The sequence below is a fragment of the Tenrec ecaudatus genome, chromosome X (genome assembly GCF_050624435.1).
Source record: "Tenrec ecaudatus isolate mTenEca1 chromosome X, mTenEca1.hap1, whole genome shotgun sequence".
Taxonomy (NCBI): Eukaryota; Metazoa; Chordata; class Mammalia; order Afrosoricida; family Tenrecidae; genus Tenrec; species Tenrec ecaudatus.
In genome coordinates this window covers 132,047,664-132,066,046 of record NC_134548.1, presented here as the reverse complement: position 1 = coordinate 132,066,046, position 18,383 = coordinate 132,047,664, and the positions used below count along the sequence as shown (strand labels likewise).

Below are 18,383 nucleotides of genomic sequence, written 5' to 3'. Positions count from 1 at the left end.
AATGATTTTTTAAAGTACAATAAGAAAAACAAACCAAAAAAAGAAGGCTAGGTGGTATGCCTTATTATGCTAATTATGGGAGAACACCATGATCACAATTAATCCTCAATAAACACGACCCTATTGGACTGATTTGTTTTACACTAAGTGTGCTTTGAATTGAGGGGGTGCCAGCCCAACTCCACTAATCATGGGTTCAGGAAGCACAATTGTACGGTTGAGGTATTTATATAATTAAAGTCATCGGAGCATGAGAGAAAAGATAGAGCCAAATAATGGAGTCAGACACATTTCATGGTAGCAATGCTCACCTCAGCTCTGCTTGGCCCACATGGAGGGGAAGGGAAGGGAAGGAGGACAAGGGAAGGGAAGGGAAACAGGGGAGAGGGAGCCCAGGAGAGGTCAAGGGAGGAGCCAGGGAGCTAATCCAGTCCTACATACCTTTGGGGCTTTCAGGCCCAATAATTACAGGTAAAGCCATCCCTCACAGGAAGTGGTTGCACTATAGGTTATACACCAATGAGAGGGTGTGGTCTAGGGGCATTCACCCAAAAGGAAGAGGTGTGATTGTGGGTATACATGTGAAAAGATGGGCGGATTCTAGATTCAGATGGCAGCTTAACTTTGGATGTCAAGGAGGGGGTTTGATCTGTTCTCTGGATCTCCATAAGAACCATTATCAGTAGGGTGTGAAGTCCACCTACTGGAACCAAATAGATGACTGCAGGCCTGTCCATTGTCCTTAATAGCAGGGAGCTGGGCCTACTCACTGGTGACTGACTATCTTCAGGGAGGATTTCTGTAAGCATCTGACCTCCCCCCACAATTAATGATCTGTAAATTGATATTAATAAAACTAATATGTTATGTCAATTAGTATATATATATAAGTGAATTCTTGACATGCTTGTTTTTACCCTTCAGTAAAGTTAATGATGCCAGGATTATAACTTGATTTTATTTCAATATCTTAATCAAATCCCCAATATTGTCTTTTACTTTATCTTCAACAGAAGGAGTCAATATTCTCCATTTTCAGTGGACAAATAATCAAAACATGCACTGGTACAGCATCACTCATTTATAGTATTATCAGACATATAATACACAGAGAGATTTACTTAAAGGGTAATGCATAAATTAAAACCAATGATTATATGCAAAGCACATTCCAAATGTCAAGTATTTTTGAATTGTGCATATAGCAGTCTTGTAAATGGCTACTCAATAAATATCCAAGGATTATATATGTGACTATCACAGTATCAAAATATACATGAATGTGAAATATTCACTTAAGATGGAATACAATTCTGTGGCGAAGTAAATGTTGATATTCATAAAACACATATTAGCAGATGTGACATCGGGTGTTATGGGTGATGTGCCATGATCACGAATATCTTTTGCAAATGTGTCCTCAAATTGTTAACATTTGCCCAGGAATTATGCACTTTTGAGTTCTTTGTAAGATCTCACAGCTAAATACTTGTGTTACTTTCTTTTCTTTAAATGATTTTTTTATAATGCATGGAGCTCCTCATATAAATGGTAGCCTTCAAATGGTAACTAAGTTTATATAGGTTGAGATCAACTAACTGAAGAGAACTTAGAGATAAGCGGTCTACCAGAGAGGGATTCATTTCTAGTATGTTAATTTATTGAACAAGAATCTTTGTCCACCTACTACATGCAAGGTAGTTCTTTCTAGACGTTACAAATAGGACAGGCAAAAATACTAAGTTCCTTTTTTCATTTAATAGTATTCCCTTTTTTTAAATTTAAAAACAAATTTTTCTCTCACAGGCGTCCAAGCTGGGTTTCCAGCCACTAAGACACAAGATGTTTGGAGGTCTACACAGCTGCCCCTGGGTTCCCACTGCTTGGGACCACTGGGCCGGTGGTCCTGGGCACACATGTGGGGGCCAGGAGTCAGGGTCCAGGGGAGGAGGAGAGGGGGACGAGGCCCCCCTCCCGAAGACTCTCCCCTGTGGCCCACAGCCCAGAACCCAGCCTGACTGGGGAGACCCCCCCCTCGCACCCCCAAGGGAGGATCTTTAAACCTCAGCGCTAACTCAACAGGTCAGGATGGCAGAGCGGAGGAGGTGGAGGGCCACCTGGCCCTGATGCTGAACCTCAGCCACAGCCTGGAGACCACAGACCCGCAGCTCTGCCTACGCCTATGCTTGAGGGCACAGAGAAGGGGGCGAGGTGTCCCGCAAAGCCCGGGGACCACGCGCTGCAGTCGCCCTGACACCCATGGCGCCCAGAGCATGGGCTAGGCTGAACCCCTTGCCATCATCCCTCCCAGGCTGAGGGGTCGCCCCCACCTCAATGTCCCCAAGGTCGGGCAAGCGGCAAGAGGGGCCCTCATGAGGACCAGGAGGGGAGCCAGGAGGGAGAGAGCAGAGCAAGCTGACTCAGTGGGAAGAAGGCGTGTGGAAGGGGTGGGGGCCTGGGGAGGCTCTTGGGAGAAGGAGGAAGGGCGGAAGGAGCAGCCCAGACCGCCACCCCCCGCCGCGCTGAGCCGCCCATCCAGGGACGCACCTCTGAGGCCTCTGACACCCTGCAGGAAGCGCGCGCCAGTGGGCGCACTGACCCAGCACCCAAACCCCGCTTCGCCTAGCGCCTGCGGGAAAGATGCTGCGACCAGGGCCCGGCGGGGCGGTGGTGAGGAAGCCACTACAGGCCCTCGGAGCGGAGCGGACGGAAAGGTGGTGGAGATGGGCCGCCTTACCCCTCGAGGAGGCTCCCAGGCGACCACCCAAAGACCAACTGACACTGCCCAGAACCAGCGACGACCGTCCCCCCCCCCCACCCCCCACACACATCTACCGACTCCGCCCCGGAACCAGGGTCGCCCCCCCTTCCCCCAACCGGTTTGGCGCCACTGCCAGGCCCACCCGCCCGCGCCCCTCCCAGACGCAGGGTGAGTCACATCCCTCATCATCTCTCTGCTTGCTGCGCATCTCAGAGTCTGTCCCAGGCCAACTACGCACCACACTGCTGCCTCCAACTTGACTCCTATTCCCTTCCAGGGTGAGGACCCCTTCAGGAGCAGTGGTGAGAGGGGCTATAAAGGGAGGGTGCAGGGTGGAGGGTGGACAGAGGGTGCAGGGTGAAGGGTGGAGGGAGGGTGCAGGGTGGAAGGTGGAGGGAGGGTGAGGTGGAAAGATGGAACTGATCACAGGGATCAGCAGACAACCTCCTCCCTGGGGGACTGACAACAGAAAAGTGAGTGAAGGGACATGTTGCACAGTGAAAGACATGACAAAATAATACTAATGTGTAAATTTTCTAAGGTGCATGAGGGAGGGGGCAAGGGGAGGGAGCAGGAAAATGAGGAGCTGATGCCAAGGGGTTAAGTGGAGAGCAAATATTTTGAGAAGGATGAGGGTAACACATGTGCAAATGTGCTTGACACAATGGATGGATTATGGATTGTGATGGGTTGTATGAGCCCCCAATAAAATGATTTAAAAAATAGTATTCCCTTGATGAAAGAGGCATGTGTTTGGGAAGTAGAAAAGGAAATATTACTGGATTATGGGGGATCGAACCATGGTATAATATGACACTTGTTCAGTTGACCTCCCTTTGGCCCAACCTGAATTTGCTCTGGGCTCAAGCATTTCTTGTTTGTACCAAGACACACATGTCTTCTCTGGTCTTTTATATATTGTTGGTAGTCTTTTATTTCCTACACTTCATTTAGACTTTAGTAGTAGTATTTTCTTCTTGCCGTTGGGTTTTGTTTATTTCCTTATTGTTTTTGTTGTGTTTCCCAGTTCCTGAAGCACAGGAGTGGCTGCATACCAATAAAACACATGCAATGCTTTATCAGGGATGTGGACTGCGTGTGGTGGGGATAGGGGAGCATGAGGGGGAATTGAGGAGCAAACAGTGAATGGGAGAGGTGGGAGGGAGCACCAGAACTGACAATCCTTTTCAAAAGCCATTTATTCATGGAAGTGTATGATATGTGAATCCTGCATCAAGAAAAATACTGAAAAAATAAATATATCTTCTTTCTTCACTTCTAATTTCAGGACACAACTTGTGTCCGAGTTTGGAAAATTAGGATAGTGGGTAGAGATATACTTTGCTAAAATAATGCATATACAAATCCTATGAAACCCAAAATGAATTAAAATATAAAAGTCAAGAAGTTGCTCAAATACTTGGCCATATGAAGAAAGTAATCGATATACAGCTGCCAAGCTTGGCCATGCATATAAGCACAGCCTTGCATTAGGAGTCTCCTAGCTGCATGGGTGGTGCAGTGATTAAGCCCTCTGCTCCTCACCACAGACTGGTGATCTGAGCCCCTAAGTATTTCCATGGAAGACAAAGACCTGCTGATCTCCTACCACAAAAGTTTCAGTCTAGGACTCTAGGAGGCCAGTTCCACACTGTCAGATGCAATTGCTATGAGTCAGAATTAACCCGACGATACACAATAACAACAACAACAACAACTTTTATGACACTCTAACTCAGTTAAGTCCACTTCCTCTTGAAAAGTATCACTTGAAAAGTAGTACTTAAAACTACTAATAAACCTGGTGTTTTAAAATTAGAATCTGCATGTTCTAAAAGGCATGTGTAAGCTTAGAAAGGAAAAAAAAAACCTTTTAAACACTAACTTTGTCAGAAATTTCACTTCCATAACGAATCTGAGAAACAAACTACAAAAATTTTTAGTACCTGTGTCTTGTACCCAGCATTCAATGTTCTGAGAATGATTCAGAAGTAATAGTAATTTAAGATTCAGATCTGTATCTGAGATATGCTTGCTTCTACGCTATTCCCTGGAGGAAATGGAATTTTTGCCATTTTCATTCTACTTGATAAACAACCAACTTCCCTGTGAGCAGCATTTAAAACACCAAACTAAAAATCCATTAGGCAAATCTGTTGCAAAAATCCTCATCAAATTGATAGAAGAGCAGTAATTGCTTGGATGACTAAGATGCTCCTGACAGCAAGCAATAATCTTCTTAATCATCTCAAATGCATGCCAGAGCTGGATAGTTAAAAGAGATGACAGAAGAATTGAAGAATTTGTAATGTGCTCACAATTATTAAGGGATATTAAATATACCGTGAGTTTTCAGAAGAATGAGAAATCAGTCTTAGAAGACACAGAACCCAAATTGGAAGAAGGTAGTGATACCAAAGTGGACCTTTTGATGTGCCAATAGCAATGACTAGAGCAGGACATCCAGGGGAAAAGTAGAGGATCAAAGGAAACTCTCAGGGAGATGGCATGACAAGATGGCCTCAGCTGTGCTGTGACTCAAACCTATCAAAGATCCTGAAGGTGGCACAAAACTGGGCAACATTTCTTTCTGTTAAACATAAGACGATGCTGAGCCAACTCGACAGCAACTAAGAACAATGTCCCCGTCTGGGAATTGAGAATTAACTATCTGTAATTTTTGTGACAAAGGCACTTAGTAAAAACTCAAGTTATTTCAGATGGACCTATTTGAGGAGTTGGACAATTCATACGTTTATTTTGCTAAACGGCATTTCTTCCTGCCATTCAGATGTTTTTCACAAATTTTTTTTTAATTGCCGCCATTCAGCTTTTCTCATGAAATCCCTGAATGGGTGGTATCTTATGTGTCAGGTTTATTTGAATATTATACATAGAGTCAATAGGAATATTATGATATGAAAAAAATAGGAGCTGAATAGTATCTCCCAGGATTTTTCATGAATCAGGTGTTTTTCCAAACCATATTTTGAAGGCAAATTAAAATGGAACATTCACCATTAAGGAAAGTAGTAATTACCATTTGATCATCATAAATCAAAAAGTATTTGCCTTCCTTCCCTACATTGAAGGTGATTTATTTTGCTTTTAAATTTTGTTGAAGCCTGTAAGTCACACTGTCTTTTCCGTTTCCAAATTATACTCTATTCTTTCCTTGACAACACATTTGATCCTAAGAATAGTCAATATTTTTAATGCAAAGTGGAAATACAATGCATTCAATATGAACTTTATTTAAAAACACAAAGAAAACAAAAATAAGAATATTATTTAAAGTCCTTCAATCCTTCATTACTAGCCTTCTTTCTTATATTTTTAATGAATTATTAGCTAAAAACTATTTTCTATGCCCTATGTTTACGCTTGGTGAGCTCTGGTGCACTATTAGATGATGCATAGGGCTGCTAAGCACAGGGTCAACAGTTCAAAACCACCAACTGCTCTGCAGAAGAAAGATAGGCTTTCTCCTCCTAAAAGAGTAAAAAAACCAAAACAAACCCTAAACCCAACCTCACTGACTTGGAGTTCATGCTGACTCATAACGGCCCTGTGGTTAGTGTCTCAGACTCCCCTGCAGGCACTTTGACTGGGCTCTATGGGGCTGCTATGAGTCAGAGCCTACTCTGTAAGGAGCCCCGAGGGCAGTTTGTGTTAGGAATTTTGTTGCTAGCCACAAGGTGGACACTTCAAACTCAGGAGCCCCTGCACAGAAGGAAGCTAAGGCTGTCTATTTCTGCAAAGATATTCGGTTTCAGAAACCCTTGTATAGAATCATTATGGGTTGGAATTGACACAGTGGCTGTGAGTTTGGGTTTGCTTTTTGTACTTGTCCGCATTTATACAGTTTAATGTATGTCTTAGAATTTTCTTTTTATTTCTTAATTCCTAGACTCTATAAAATCAAAACACCCAAATTGCCAGTGCACAGAAAATAGATTTTCAAGTTGCATTTGTAAAATGTCTTTCTTTTTGTGCTTGATGAAAGGCATTCATAATGAGTGTTTTAAAAAGCATGTCGAGGGTACATATTAGTGGAGCTTTACACAAACCCAGTAATGTAGCCTTCTTGCTGAACAATCACCTTCTTCTTGTACGATTTGCTGTGATGATCATCTTAGGCTCTGTTCATGGGGACAATCTATCCTTGCCTTCCTCACAAGTGTCTCCAGGCCAGGGGTTCTCAACCTTCCTAATGCCGCGACCCTTTAATACAGTACCTCATGTGGTGGTGACGCCCCAACCATAATAATATTTTTGTTGCTACTTCATCACTGTACTTCTGCTACTGTTATGAATCGTCCTGTAAATATCTGATATGCAGGATGTATTTTCATTGTTTCAAATTGATCATAATTAAAGCATAGTGATTACTCACAAAACAATACATAATAATATATCGGGAAATATTTGTGTGGTGTCGTGTGGTCTTAGGCGGCCCCAAAAGAGGTCGTGACCCACAGCATGAGAACCGCTGCTCTAGGCCCAAAGGTCTGCCTGGGGTTAGAAAAAGAGGCTAAGTGTGGCGCTTACTACTATATCTATCATCATCCAATTCACTCAGTATTTTGGATTTACTAATTCTCTGGTAAGCAGTGAATTTACTCTTTGATTTAACAAAAAGCCCATCAAGTCCTGTCCACTTTATTGTAAGTCTTTTCCAAAGAATGTAAGAACGTAAATGACCTGATTGACCCCTTTCTTTCCTTCTCAATTCTCTCTCCCTGGAACCTTCCTTCATTGTTTGTGAGGTGTATGTGGATACTAACTGAGTGGCTTTATTGCAGAAAATCTTTATTATGAGAGATGGTAAGAAAAGGATGATGCTCACATGTCCAAACATAGTGGAAGTCACTGGACATTAATTAATTAATTAATCAAGACCATGTCCAAAATGACCTGCTATAGAATAAAACACCTGTGCCATCTTCTCCCATCACCATGGGATACACGAGGCTGGCCCACAGGCAAATCCTTCTCAGAATTGATTGAAAGTTGAGGCAGAAACCAAGGAGGGAAATGGAGTAAAGAGCTGAAAGGCGTGGAGGAACTTCATGCAATTCTGGTTTCCAAAGATCCTGATCAAGTCTAAGTCTGGGAAACTTGTCTGGGAGACTTCCTGGAAAGACTCTGACCCAAACTTTACTCCAAAGCTAATACTTGTATAGAATGTAACAAGACGTGATTATCCAAGTCTTCTAAAACCCATCTGACTAACACAACAGTGTATTTAATTTGGAGGGTTTTAATACTAATTTTAAAAAATTGTATTCTAATTTGAATCTCTAAAAACTCATGTGCACAATTTGACTAAATTGACACGTTCCTTGTGCTGTTCGATTCGAATAAAATGACATGTTCCTTGTGCACAAATTGTCATGTTCCTTTGCTGCTCATGAGGTTAACTGGGGCTAATCCTTCAGCAATGGACAAACTATTCCTCCTTAGTGATCAGACCTCAGTCTGAAAGCTCCACTGAAACCCGTTCACCGTGCATGACCGCCATGTCGGTATTTGAAATATCGGTGACATAGCTTCCAGTAGTACACCAACACAAAAACACTACAAACCAACAGATGTGTGATAGACTCCCATTTATGTACATAGCTATCATTATCTACCTGTGTATCTATCTATCCAAAATATATCCATCTCTAATGAAACAAATGAATTCATATAAAGATCTCTAAGTCTAGCCCACTACCACACAGTGTATTTTACCCAATTTACCTTTTTTTATTATTTGACTATAATATATAATGTTTAGCTATTTACTCAACCATATTTATCTACATCCTTAAATACGTACATGAATTTTTTTCCCCAAATTACTAACTCATGCCAATAAAAGAAGTAAATGTACTAAGAAGAATGCCGTGTTTATGTATAGTTACTATTATTTTTAGCACTCTAGAAAACACTTTTGAAATGAAATTTTGTATCAACAATAATTGGATGCTTCTTTTGCCACTAATATCAGCAAAGGGTAATTAATTTTTCTGTTTTCCTACCGTATGATATGATTTCAGGCCTGATGGTGCAGTGGTTATGACTTGGACTGCAATCTTCATGATCTGCAGCTCCACGGGAGGAAGACTGGGCTTTCCACTCATGCCCACAGTGACTCTCTCGGGTCACTATGAGTCAGCATGACTCCATGGCAGTGAGTTTTGTTTATTTGTGACATGTCCTTGAGCTAGACTTTAAATGTGTTTAGTCCTTAAAGATTATGCAAAACATCAATATCAAAAACATCACAGACCCATACAAATATAGTCAACTGGTCTTTTCCAAAAGAGTAAAGGAAATTCAATGAAGGGAGAATAGTCTTCAACAAATGGTGCTAGAGGAACTAGGTATTCACAGAAGATAGCAAAAAATTCAGCACAAAGCTTACATATTTCACAATGAACTCAAAATGGATCGTAGATTTAAATGTAAGAAAAGACAAATGCTACAAGGTTTCACAGGAGAAAATCTAGGGACCCTTGCACTTGGTGATAACTCTATAGTGTTTCATGGTTGTGCACCAACCACAAAAGCTCATAAGGCTCACCAAGTGGATGTTGATTCCATCAAGCCATCAAGTGGATGTTGACTCCCTGTAAGGCAGGGTACAAGTGCCCTTGTGGGTTTTTGAGACTAACTTTTCATGGGAGTAAAAAGCGTTGACCCTTTCAACTTTTCAACTGCTGATCTTGTAGTTGGACAAATGCATACCCACTACACCAGAGCTCAGAACTCTACCAGTGTCTTCACCCTGAATTTGATCAAACATGCAATCAGGAGGCAATGATAATTATGGGTGTTTAGAATGCAAAAGTTGAAGGAAAAGAGGAAGGAACAATTATTGGAAAATATGGTCTTGGAGATAGAGACGAAGCTGGAGATTGCATGATAGAATTTTGCAAAGCCAATCACTTATCCATAGTAAATACCTTTTTCAAAAACACACGCGGGTTTCTTCAGATGGAATACAGAGAAATAAAATGGACTACATCTGTGAGCCGAGGCAATGGGGAAACTCAATGTAAGCAACCAACAGCAGGGCAGAGGCTGACTGGAAGATATCATCCATTGTTCATAGATAAGTTCAGACTGAACTGGAAACACATTCAAATAAATCCACTTGAGGTACAATACAATCTTGACTATATCCCACCCAAACTTAGAGAATATCTCAAGAACAGATTTGACACATTTAGCACTAATGAGAGAAGACTTGTTGAGCTGTGGGAGGACACCAAAAACATTATTCAAGAAGAAATAAAAAGTAAATAAAAAAGCAAGAAAGACAGAAAGGATCTGTGTGGATGTCAGAAGAGGCTTGGAAACTGCTCTTCATCATAGAGTAGCTAAGCCAAATGAATGCAATGATGGAGTCAAAGAGGTGAACAGAAACTCTCTGTTCAGCTGGAGAAAATACAGAAGATACTATAATGAAATGTGCAACGACATAGAGTTAGACAACTAAAAGGAAGAACACACTCGGCATAACTAAAACTGAAAGAACTTGAGAAAAATTCAAGCCTGAGTTACCATCTAGAAAGGTTCTCTGGGCAACATGTTGAATGATGCAGGAAGCATCTAAAGAAAATAGAAAGAATACACAGCGTGACTGTACCCCGGAGAACTGGTTGAGATTCTACCATTATCTGGTGGTCATATATGAGCAAGAAGCAATGGGCCTGAAGGAGCACATTTAAGATGCCCCGAAAGCATGAGCCCAAACAAACCTCCAGGAATTGATAGAATACCAAAAGAAATGTTTCCACAAGGTGATGAAGCACTGGAAGCACTTACTGGCTGGCCTCTGCCAGAGAATTGGGAAGACAGTTAGTTGGCCAACTGACAGGAAGAATCCATATGCACACTCATTCCAAAGAAAAGTGAACTAGCAGAATGCTCAAATTCTCTAACTATATTATTGCTATCATATGGAAGTAAAACTTTGCTGATCCCACAGCAGTTGCAGTAATACATTGAAAAGGAGCTGCCAGAAGTTTAGACTGGATTCACAAGGGGATTTGGAACAAGGGATATCATTGCTGGTGCCAGATGGACCTTGGTTGAAAGCAGAGAATATAAGAAAGATGTTCACTTGTGTTTCACTGATTTTGCAAAAGTGTTTGACTATGTCGATAATAATTATGGGTAGTCGTGAGAAGAATCTTGTTCTGTGTTCAAGTTCTACACTAGCACATATAACATTAGGAATTCCCAAATCAAAATGATGAAATAGGACTACATATCTACTGTTGTTGTCAGTTGCTGTCAAGTCAGTTTTAACTCACAGAGGCCTTATGTAAAATAGAGGAAAACACTGCCTGCTCTTATACCACCGTCAACTCTTTATGTTTAAGCCCATTGCTGCTCCATTTTGAGAGCCTCCCCTTTTTCCTAGGATCGTTCACTGGGCCGAGTGTGAGGTCGGTCCTACTCCTGGGACTCGTCTCTCAGTAACATGCCCAAAGTACCTGAGATGAAGTCTTACCACCATTACTTCAGAAAGCACTTCTTCCAAGTCAGGTTTGCGAGTTCTTCCATCAGGCTATGGCGTAGTCAATATTCATCCCCAAAGCTGCAATTCAAACGCAGCAGTCCTTCTGTGGTTCTCTTTCTTTGTGGTCCAGCTTTCGCTTGCCTATGGATTGACTGAAAATGCCAGGGTTGGTACCAGGCTTGCCTAGTACTCAAAGTGGCAGAGTTGTTTTTAGCACTTTAAAAGAGGCCAGTGAAATATATCATTTCTTGACTGCTCTTTCCAAGAGTATAGATTGTACATCAAATGAAATGAAACCTTTCGCAACCTTAATCTTTTATCCCTTTACCCTGAGTTTGCTTACTATGATTTCATTACGATGGTGCAATCTCTGTTACTGCAGTGTTTGCATTTAATTTATGTCTTCAAGTTTAGCAAGCAAGATTGTATCATCAGACTATCACAGGTCGCTGATCATTTCCCTGAAATCGGGTAAAGCGAAACCCAAACCAAACGCACTGTCATTGACCCCACAGGACAGGCTAGAACTATCCCCATGGGTTTCTGAGACGAACTCTTCAGAGGAGTCGAAAGCCTCATCTTTCTCCCCTAGAGCAACTGGTGGTTTCAAACTGCTGACCAATGTGTAACCACTACACCCCCAGGGTTCCTTCTAATCCGGATGTATATGTTTATATTTGATTATACATGTACAATATTTATATAAAATATATAGCCAAATGTTATAAAATCAATCTACTGCAGAGCAGTTGGGCCAAAGGTGTGAAAGGACACTTCAAAACCAGAAATGCATGAACAGATTGTAATCGCATTAAAGGGTGCTAAAATTGTAATCATTATTCAGGAAAGACCAATTAGTACTTGAATGGGAGACCTATGCATAATCAAGACTCATTGCATAATTCTTAGAATATCTAAAATTTAAAAAACCTGAAAATAGAAAATGCAGCTGAGCCTATGGAGCAATTTAAATTCTCATAGTTTGCTTCTGAGAATGTAAAACTTTATAACCATGAAATTTGATAATTTCTTATAAAGTTAAATATGTACCCATTCTGTAACTGGAATGTTTAACCCAAAAGGATATGGCAGTTTTCTTTGCTTGTTCCAATTTATTCTTTTGAGTGTTCTGATCCTTTGGGAGACTGCCAAATTCATGTACCCAAGCTTACTTTATTTTCAAAATGCTGTGCCCCAGTTCTCAATGACTGAGTGAACATTATATGAGATTGGATGGTATGTAGTACAAGCTCAGTTACAATGATATAAAACTTATTTTTACCAACGTCAAACAGCTGTCTTCCTCAGACCTATTTCAGTGAATAGAATCTCATGGACTCATACAAACAACTCTGTCAACATTGACTCCTATTTCATTTCCCTTAAATCAAGAACTAACCAATTTCCAGAGAACTCAAGTTTTACTTAGGAGTCCTTGAGAGACACAAATGTTTCGTTAAGCATTGCACTTCTAGCTAAAAGATTAGTCGTTTGAGCCCTTGCAGAGATGCATTAAGAGACAAGCCTGGCAAAATGCTTCCTTAACTCACAGATTTAAAAACCTTGTAGAAGGAATTCTGCTCTGCAAACATGGGTTCACCTTGAGTTGAAATGGACTTGACAGCAACTAACAAGTCTTGATTGGATAAATTGATGATGTGGAAACAAACAGCCATATGTCTAGATTGTACCCCCTACGGGGCTCTGACATTGTAGTAGATTCACATGGGCTACTAACAAGATCAGCAGATTGAACCACCAGCTGCTCTGCAGGAGAAAGGTGTGCCTTTCTGCTTCCCTAAAGACTTACAGTCTCAGAAAGCCACAGGGGGCAGTGCGAACTTGTCCTGTAGGCTCCTATGTGTCAGAATTGACCTGATGGCAGTGAATTTGGCTTGGAGCTCCCACTGCCTCCAGAGATACCCTGACATCTCCATCCCTGTTAATTGGACATACTGTGGTGGCTTACATGGGGCTATGATGCTGGAATCTGTGCCACCACTACTTCAAATATCAATTAGCAAGGATTTAGACACAACAAAGAAAGACTTGGTGATATACTTTCAAAATTTAGTCAATAAAATCAAAACATTCAGCAAGCTTGCGTTGTACACGTCATTGGCAGGATCAGTCGCTATGCGTGATGATGTAGAGGGCCAACAAGGCCATGCAAGACCCTCGCTGAAATAATTGACACTATGGCTCAAATAATGGACTTGCACATGGTGATGATTGTGAGGGTGCCATTGGGACAGGCAACCTTATATTTCACCATGAGTTGTAGCTGACTTGACCACAACTAGCAACAGTAACCATATGCCTAGGCTATATATACTATGACAAGACAATAAAATTCCCTCACAAAGTAATCTCCGACTGCTTGACTGGTATCCATGTGTATGTGTGTGTGCATATTTAACTTTTCAGGTGCTTTCATTATGAAGCAAAAATGACAATAAAAATATATAGGAATACACTATTAAAATTACTAAGAAGAAAAATACACACAATCCCTTCCGTTCTTACCAATCTCCACGTCATCTTTTTACCTATTTCCTTAATTCAAGTATCTTTGACCTCGATTTGGTAAACACCTGTTACTCAGTTCTTCAGTTCTTCTCAAACTTTAGTGGCCTCATCATTCATGTAAAGAATGTTAATATACTGTGCATTTAGTTTAATGCATCTGGGGCAAGCTGTGAGTTTGCATTTTTTGTAAGCTCCATGGCATATAGATCATTGGGTTGCATGTGGTCAGTACGATTTTTGCAGAGCTTAATGGAAGCATCAAACGCTCTCTAAGTACAGAAGAGGGCTTGGATGCACCATTCTTGGATTGAAGTTGAAATACTAAAGCTATTGTTAGTGGTAACACGGCACACATTACTTAATCTATGTCTCAATTGACATCCAAATACAAACAAATATTGCACTTACATGGCTTTAGTAACATGACTTGCCTTTAGTTAAAATAAAAGATGAATACTGGCACAACCTAGCATTTGCCACATATATGACTGTGCATGCATGGATGTTTACTAATATTAGATCATGCTGGAAAATAAGATATGATGTGATTATTTACTATGTTTTCATGTGGGTGGTCAATATGCAGGTTCTTCATATATGCAGGATAGATTGTAAACAAAACGTGTTTGAACATGCCTTTGTAATCATTGGATGACAACAGAGAACTTCTCTCAGGGATACACTTGCATTAGTCTTGCTAAGGTACCTCCAATGGAACCAGTTTCCAATACAATCCCGGACTTTGGTGGGAATGTGTCAGGCCACTTGAAGTCAATGCAGAGAATTCAACATAGAAGGTTCTGGCAAGTATGTGGGGGTGGAAGGTGGGGTATTTCAAAGCTGCCCTTTTGAAACTTGTTCTTGAAGGTAGAGTAGCTAAAGTGAACACAAGGAATAATGAAGTGAAACAGCTGAGCATGGTATTTCAAAAGGTATCTCGAGAGATAAAGTAAAACATTATCATGGATGTGCAAAGACCTCAGTTGAAACACTAAGCGGGAATAACATGCTCCCTATACCTCAAGCAAAAAGAACTGAAGAAAAACTTCCAGCCTCAAGTTGGCAATATTTAAGGATTCCAAGGGCAAAATATTTAATGATGCAGCGAGCTTCAAAGATTGAAAAAGAAATACACATAATCTCTACACCCAAAAGAATCGATGACCATTCAGCCCCTTTCAGTGGTAAAAATGATCAAGATAACTAATGATATTGAAGCTACACTGAAGGCATTAGTGTAAAGCAAGACCCCAGAAATTGTTAGAAAACCAGTGGAAATTCTTCAGCGAACTGACACAGACCTGGAAGCATCTTCCACTGAAAGGACTAAAAAAAAAAAACCCAAGCCTTGACTCGCACTCTTGAACGTAACACACGTGCTTCTAATACGCTACAAGAGTTCTTGTGCAGAAGGTTTACGTGCAGCAACAAAGTTTTTGAGTTCTGGACTGCTGCTTCCCAAAGCACTGATTCTGGATGCAAGCAAGAAAAAAATTCTTGAACACTTTTAAAATTTTAATTTTTAAAAATCATTTTATTGGGGACTCATGCAGCTCTTAACACAATCCATCCATCCATCCATCCATCCATCCATCCATCCATCCATCCATCCATCCATCCATCCATCCATCCATTCATGCATGCATCCATCCATCCGGGTCCAGCACATTATGTCAACCACATTTGTTGCGATCATCATTTTCAAAACATTTTCTTTCTACTTGAGCCCTTAGTATTAGCTCTTCATTTTCCCCCTCCCTCCCTCAAGGACCTTTGATAATTTATAAATTATTTTATTGTTTCATGTCTTTCACTGACCAACATTCTTGAAAATTTTGACCTTTTCTCCCTTTATCATGATGTTAACTATTGTTCCAATTGTGTAGGTTTTGGTCTTTACATCATCTTATCTGTTCCTAGTGATTTGAAATTAGTATATAGTTGCAAACTAAAAATATAAGAAGATTCATACGTGGCAATATGGATTACAGTAAATTTTGATAAAACTGGACATTTTTGAGCCGTTTACTTTGCCATTTCGTCATAGAGTCTTACTAGTTTTGACTGTAAGGGGCAAGAAGCCCTGGTGGGGCAACAGCTTGACTGTTAAAATTTAGAGGCTCAAACTCCTCTGGGAGAACAGACCTGGTTGAGCTCCTTCCATAACGAATATTCCCAGGAGAACCCTACTGAGAAGTTCTGCTTTTGTCACACAGTGTTGCTGTACATTGGAATAGATTCACCAGCATCCAAGAACAAAAAAATAGTTGATATTGTTTACTCTGATAGGCAAAATTATGAAGAGAGGCCATCTGTAATATCTTTGTTAAGGGGCCATGCATTCTTGCTTGAAAACCTCTAGTGACAGGAAACACACAAAATTGTACATTATCCATTTTCAGACTACATGGAAATTTTTCCAATTCTATGACCATGGGTTGCTCACTTTGATTTCCCCCCACTCAGTAATGCTTCTAAATAAAATACCTCACTACAAAAACATTCTTCTTAATAAAAAAAGAAAATGTAAACATACACTTCCTGCTGAAACACCTCTTGCTTATTCAACCATTTCTTATTGAACATTATTTTTAAACTCTTGCCTTGCTATTAATAGCATATGACTGTAAATATAGACAACACTGAACTTAAACTTGATGTTAGCCCTCTGACATTATGATCATGGAGTAATACATCCCCAGACATTCTACATCTATAGAAACAGAAAGCAGATTACCAGTTGATTAAATTTGAAATGATTAGTAGTAAAAGAATATGAGTCTGTTGGGGTGGGGTGGGTTTGAAAATGTTCTGAAATTGATTGTGGTGATCGCCATAGGGTTCTATGAATCTACTAAATACGATAAAATTGTATGCATTAAATAAATGATTGTACTGTTTGTGAATGATATGCCAATAAAACTCTATACAGTGTATTCTGTCACATGGATTACTAGGAATCAATGTTATGTGTCCGGCCCTCAATAGCAATCTTGTGTTCTTAGATGCCGAAAAGTCACTTGTGACTCATAGCGACCCTAGGTACCACAGATGCGTCCCCACAGCTGTTGTTATGCTTCAGCCCATCATCATGACACAGCCATCTGTGTTCTCTTTTTCCTACCCATCTGCTTTCCTAAGCATGACGTCCTTTCCCACAGACTAGTCTCGCCTGGTAATATATTTTAAGGTGTGTGAGACAAAGTCTCACCATCCTTGTTTCTAAGGAGTTGGCTAACAGTACTTATTCCAAGCAAGTTTTGTTGGTTCTCCTGGCAGTCTGCAGTATTTTCGACATGCTTCACCAGCACCAAAGGTATTTGATCTACTTCAGTCGGCCTAACTCACATTCAATAACAATTAAGTTCTGTAGAAACATAGTAATTCACAGAAGAACACAAAATGCCAAGGAACATATTAAAATGTACTCATTTTCATCAGAAATCATGGGAAGCCAAAGAGAAGATATTAGACAATTTGTAACTTATAGTGAAAGCAAACTAATTTGGTCTATACCATGTACCACATAACTAAGAAAATGTGAGGAGACAATAACTTGAATATAAAATTGCAAAGCATATGAATTGGTACAATTAAGTTGAAAGCATTTTTAACACTACCTACTCAAGACAAGCTCACCACCTGTCTGTCAGTTTGTCATACTGTGGTCGCTTGTTTGTCACTGTGACTTTGAAATCTATGTCATCTGCTGACATCAGATGGATCTTGCCTTAAAGCAGACACTAGCAGAAAGTTGCTCAGTGGTATCTTATTAAGGCTTCTGACTGTGTGGACAATAGCACACTATGGAGCACCTCGAGAAGTATAGAAATCCCAGAACATTTCATTGTGCTCTTGTGGAAACTGTGCCTGGATTAAGAGGCAGTTGTGTGAACAGAATAAGAGACTACCGCATGGTTTAAAACCGGGAAAGGTGTGGGTGGGTCAGGGTTGCATCCTGTCACCAGACTTATTCAATCTGTATATTCTGTGTGTTGAGCAAATAATCAAAGAAGCTGGATAATGATAAGGAGAATGTGGGGTCAGGATTGGCGGAAGGCTTACTAGCAACTTGCAATGTGCAGATGACACACCCTTGCTTGCTGAAAGTGAGGAGTACTTGAAGCACCCAAAAATTGCATGCTTGGGAGAAAGGGGTACAGAAGATCAGAGGCATAAATCCGACCTGATCAGTTAAAACTTTGTCAGTAGATCCCCTATAACGCAGGGTAGACCTGATCTGGTTTACAGATTCTTCTGTATTTTAGTTTGTATTGTTTTGTTTGTTTTTTTGTTCATTCACAGTAGAATGTATTTCAGGGGTGTTATGTCAATTGAGGTCCCCCTCTTGAAGCTGTGGTAGATGCTTTTCCATTTTTCGGTATATAAAACCCAGGATTGAGGAACCCATAGGGCCAGCAAGTAGAATCAGGGGCTCAGGGGAAGGGGAGTGCAGGGGTGGGGGATATGTAAAAGGGAGATGGTACCAAAGAGAAGAAGTGGTTGGAAATTGATTGTAGTAGCAATTGTATATTTCTACTTTATATGCTTGAAATGTGGAATGATTTATTG

General features: G+C 40.6%; 1 protein-coding gene across 5 annotated transcripts in view; it reads left to right on the top strand.

The window, feature by feature from the left end:
* Nucleotides 1–2,559: 2,559 nt before the first annotated feature.
* LOC142434227 (melanoma-associated antigen B16-like) overlaps nucleotides 2,560–18,383 on the top strand; it is a 29,245-nt gene continuing 13,421 nt past the window's right edge. For all 5 annotated transcript variants that reach the window (XM_075538933.1, XM_075538929.1, XM_075538932.1 and 2 more), the window contains exon 1: nucleotides 2,560–3,063. The gene's annotated coding sequence lies outside the window, so the exon portion shown is untranslated. The remainder of the gene's footprint in view (nucleotides 3,064–18,383) is intronic.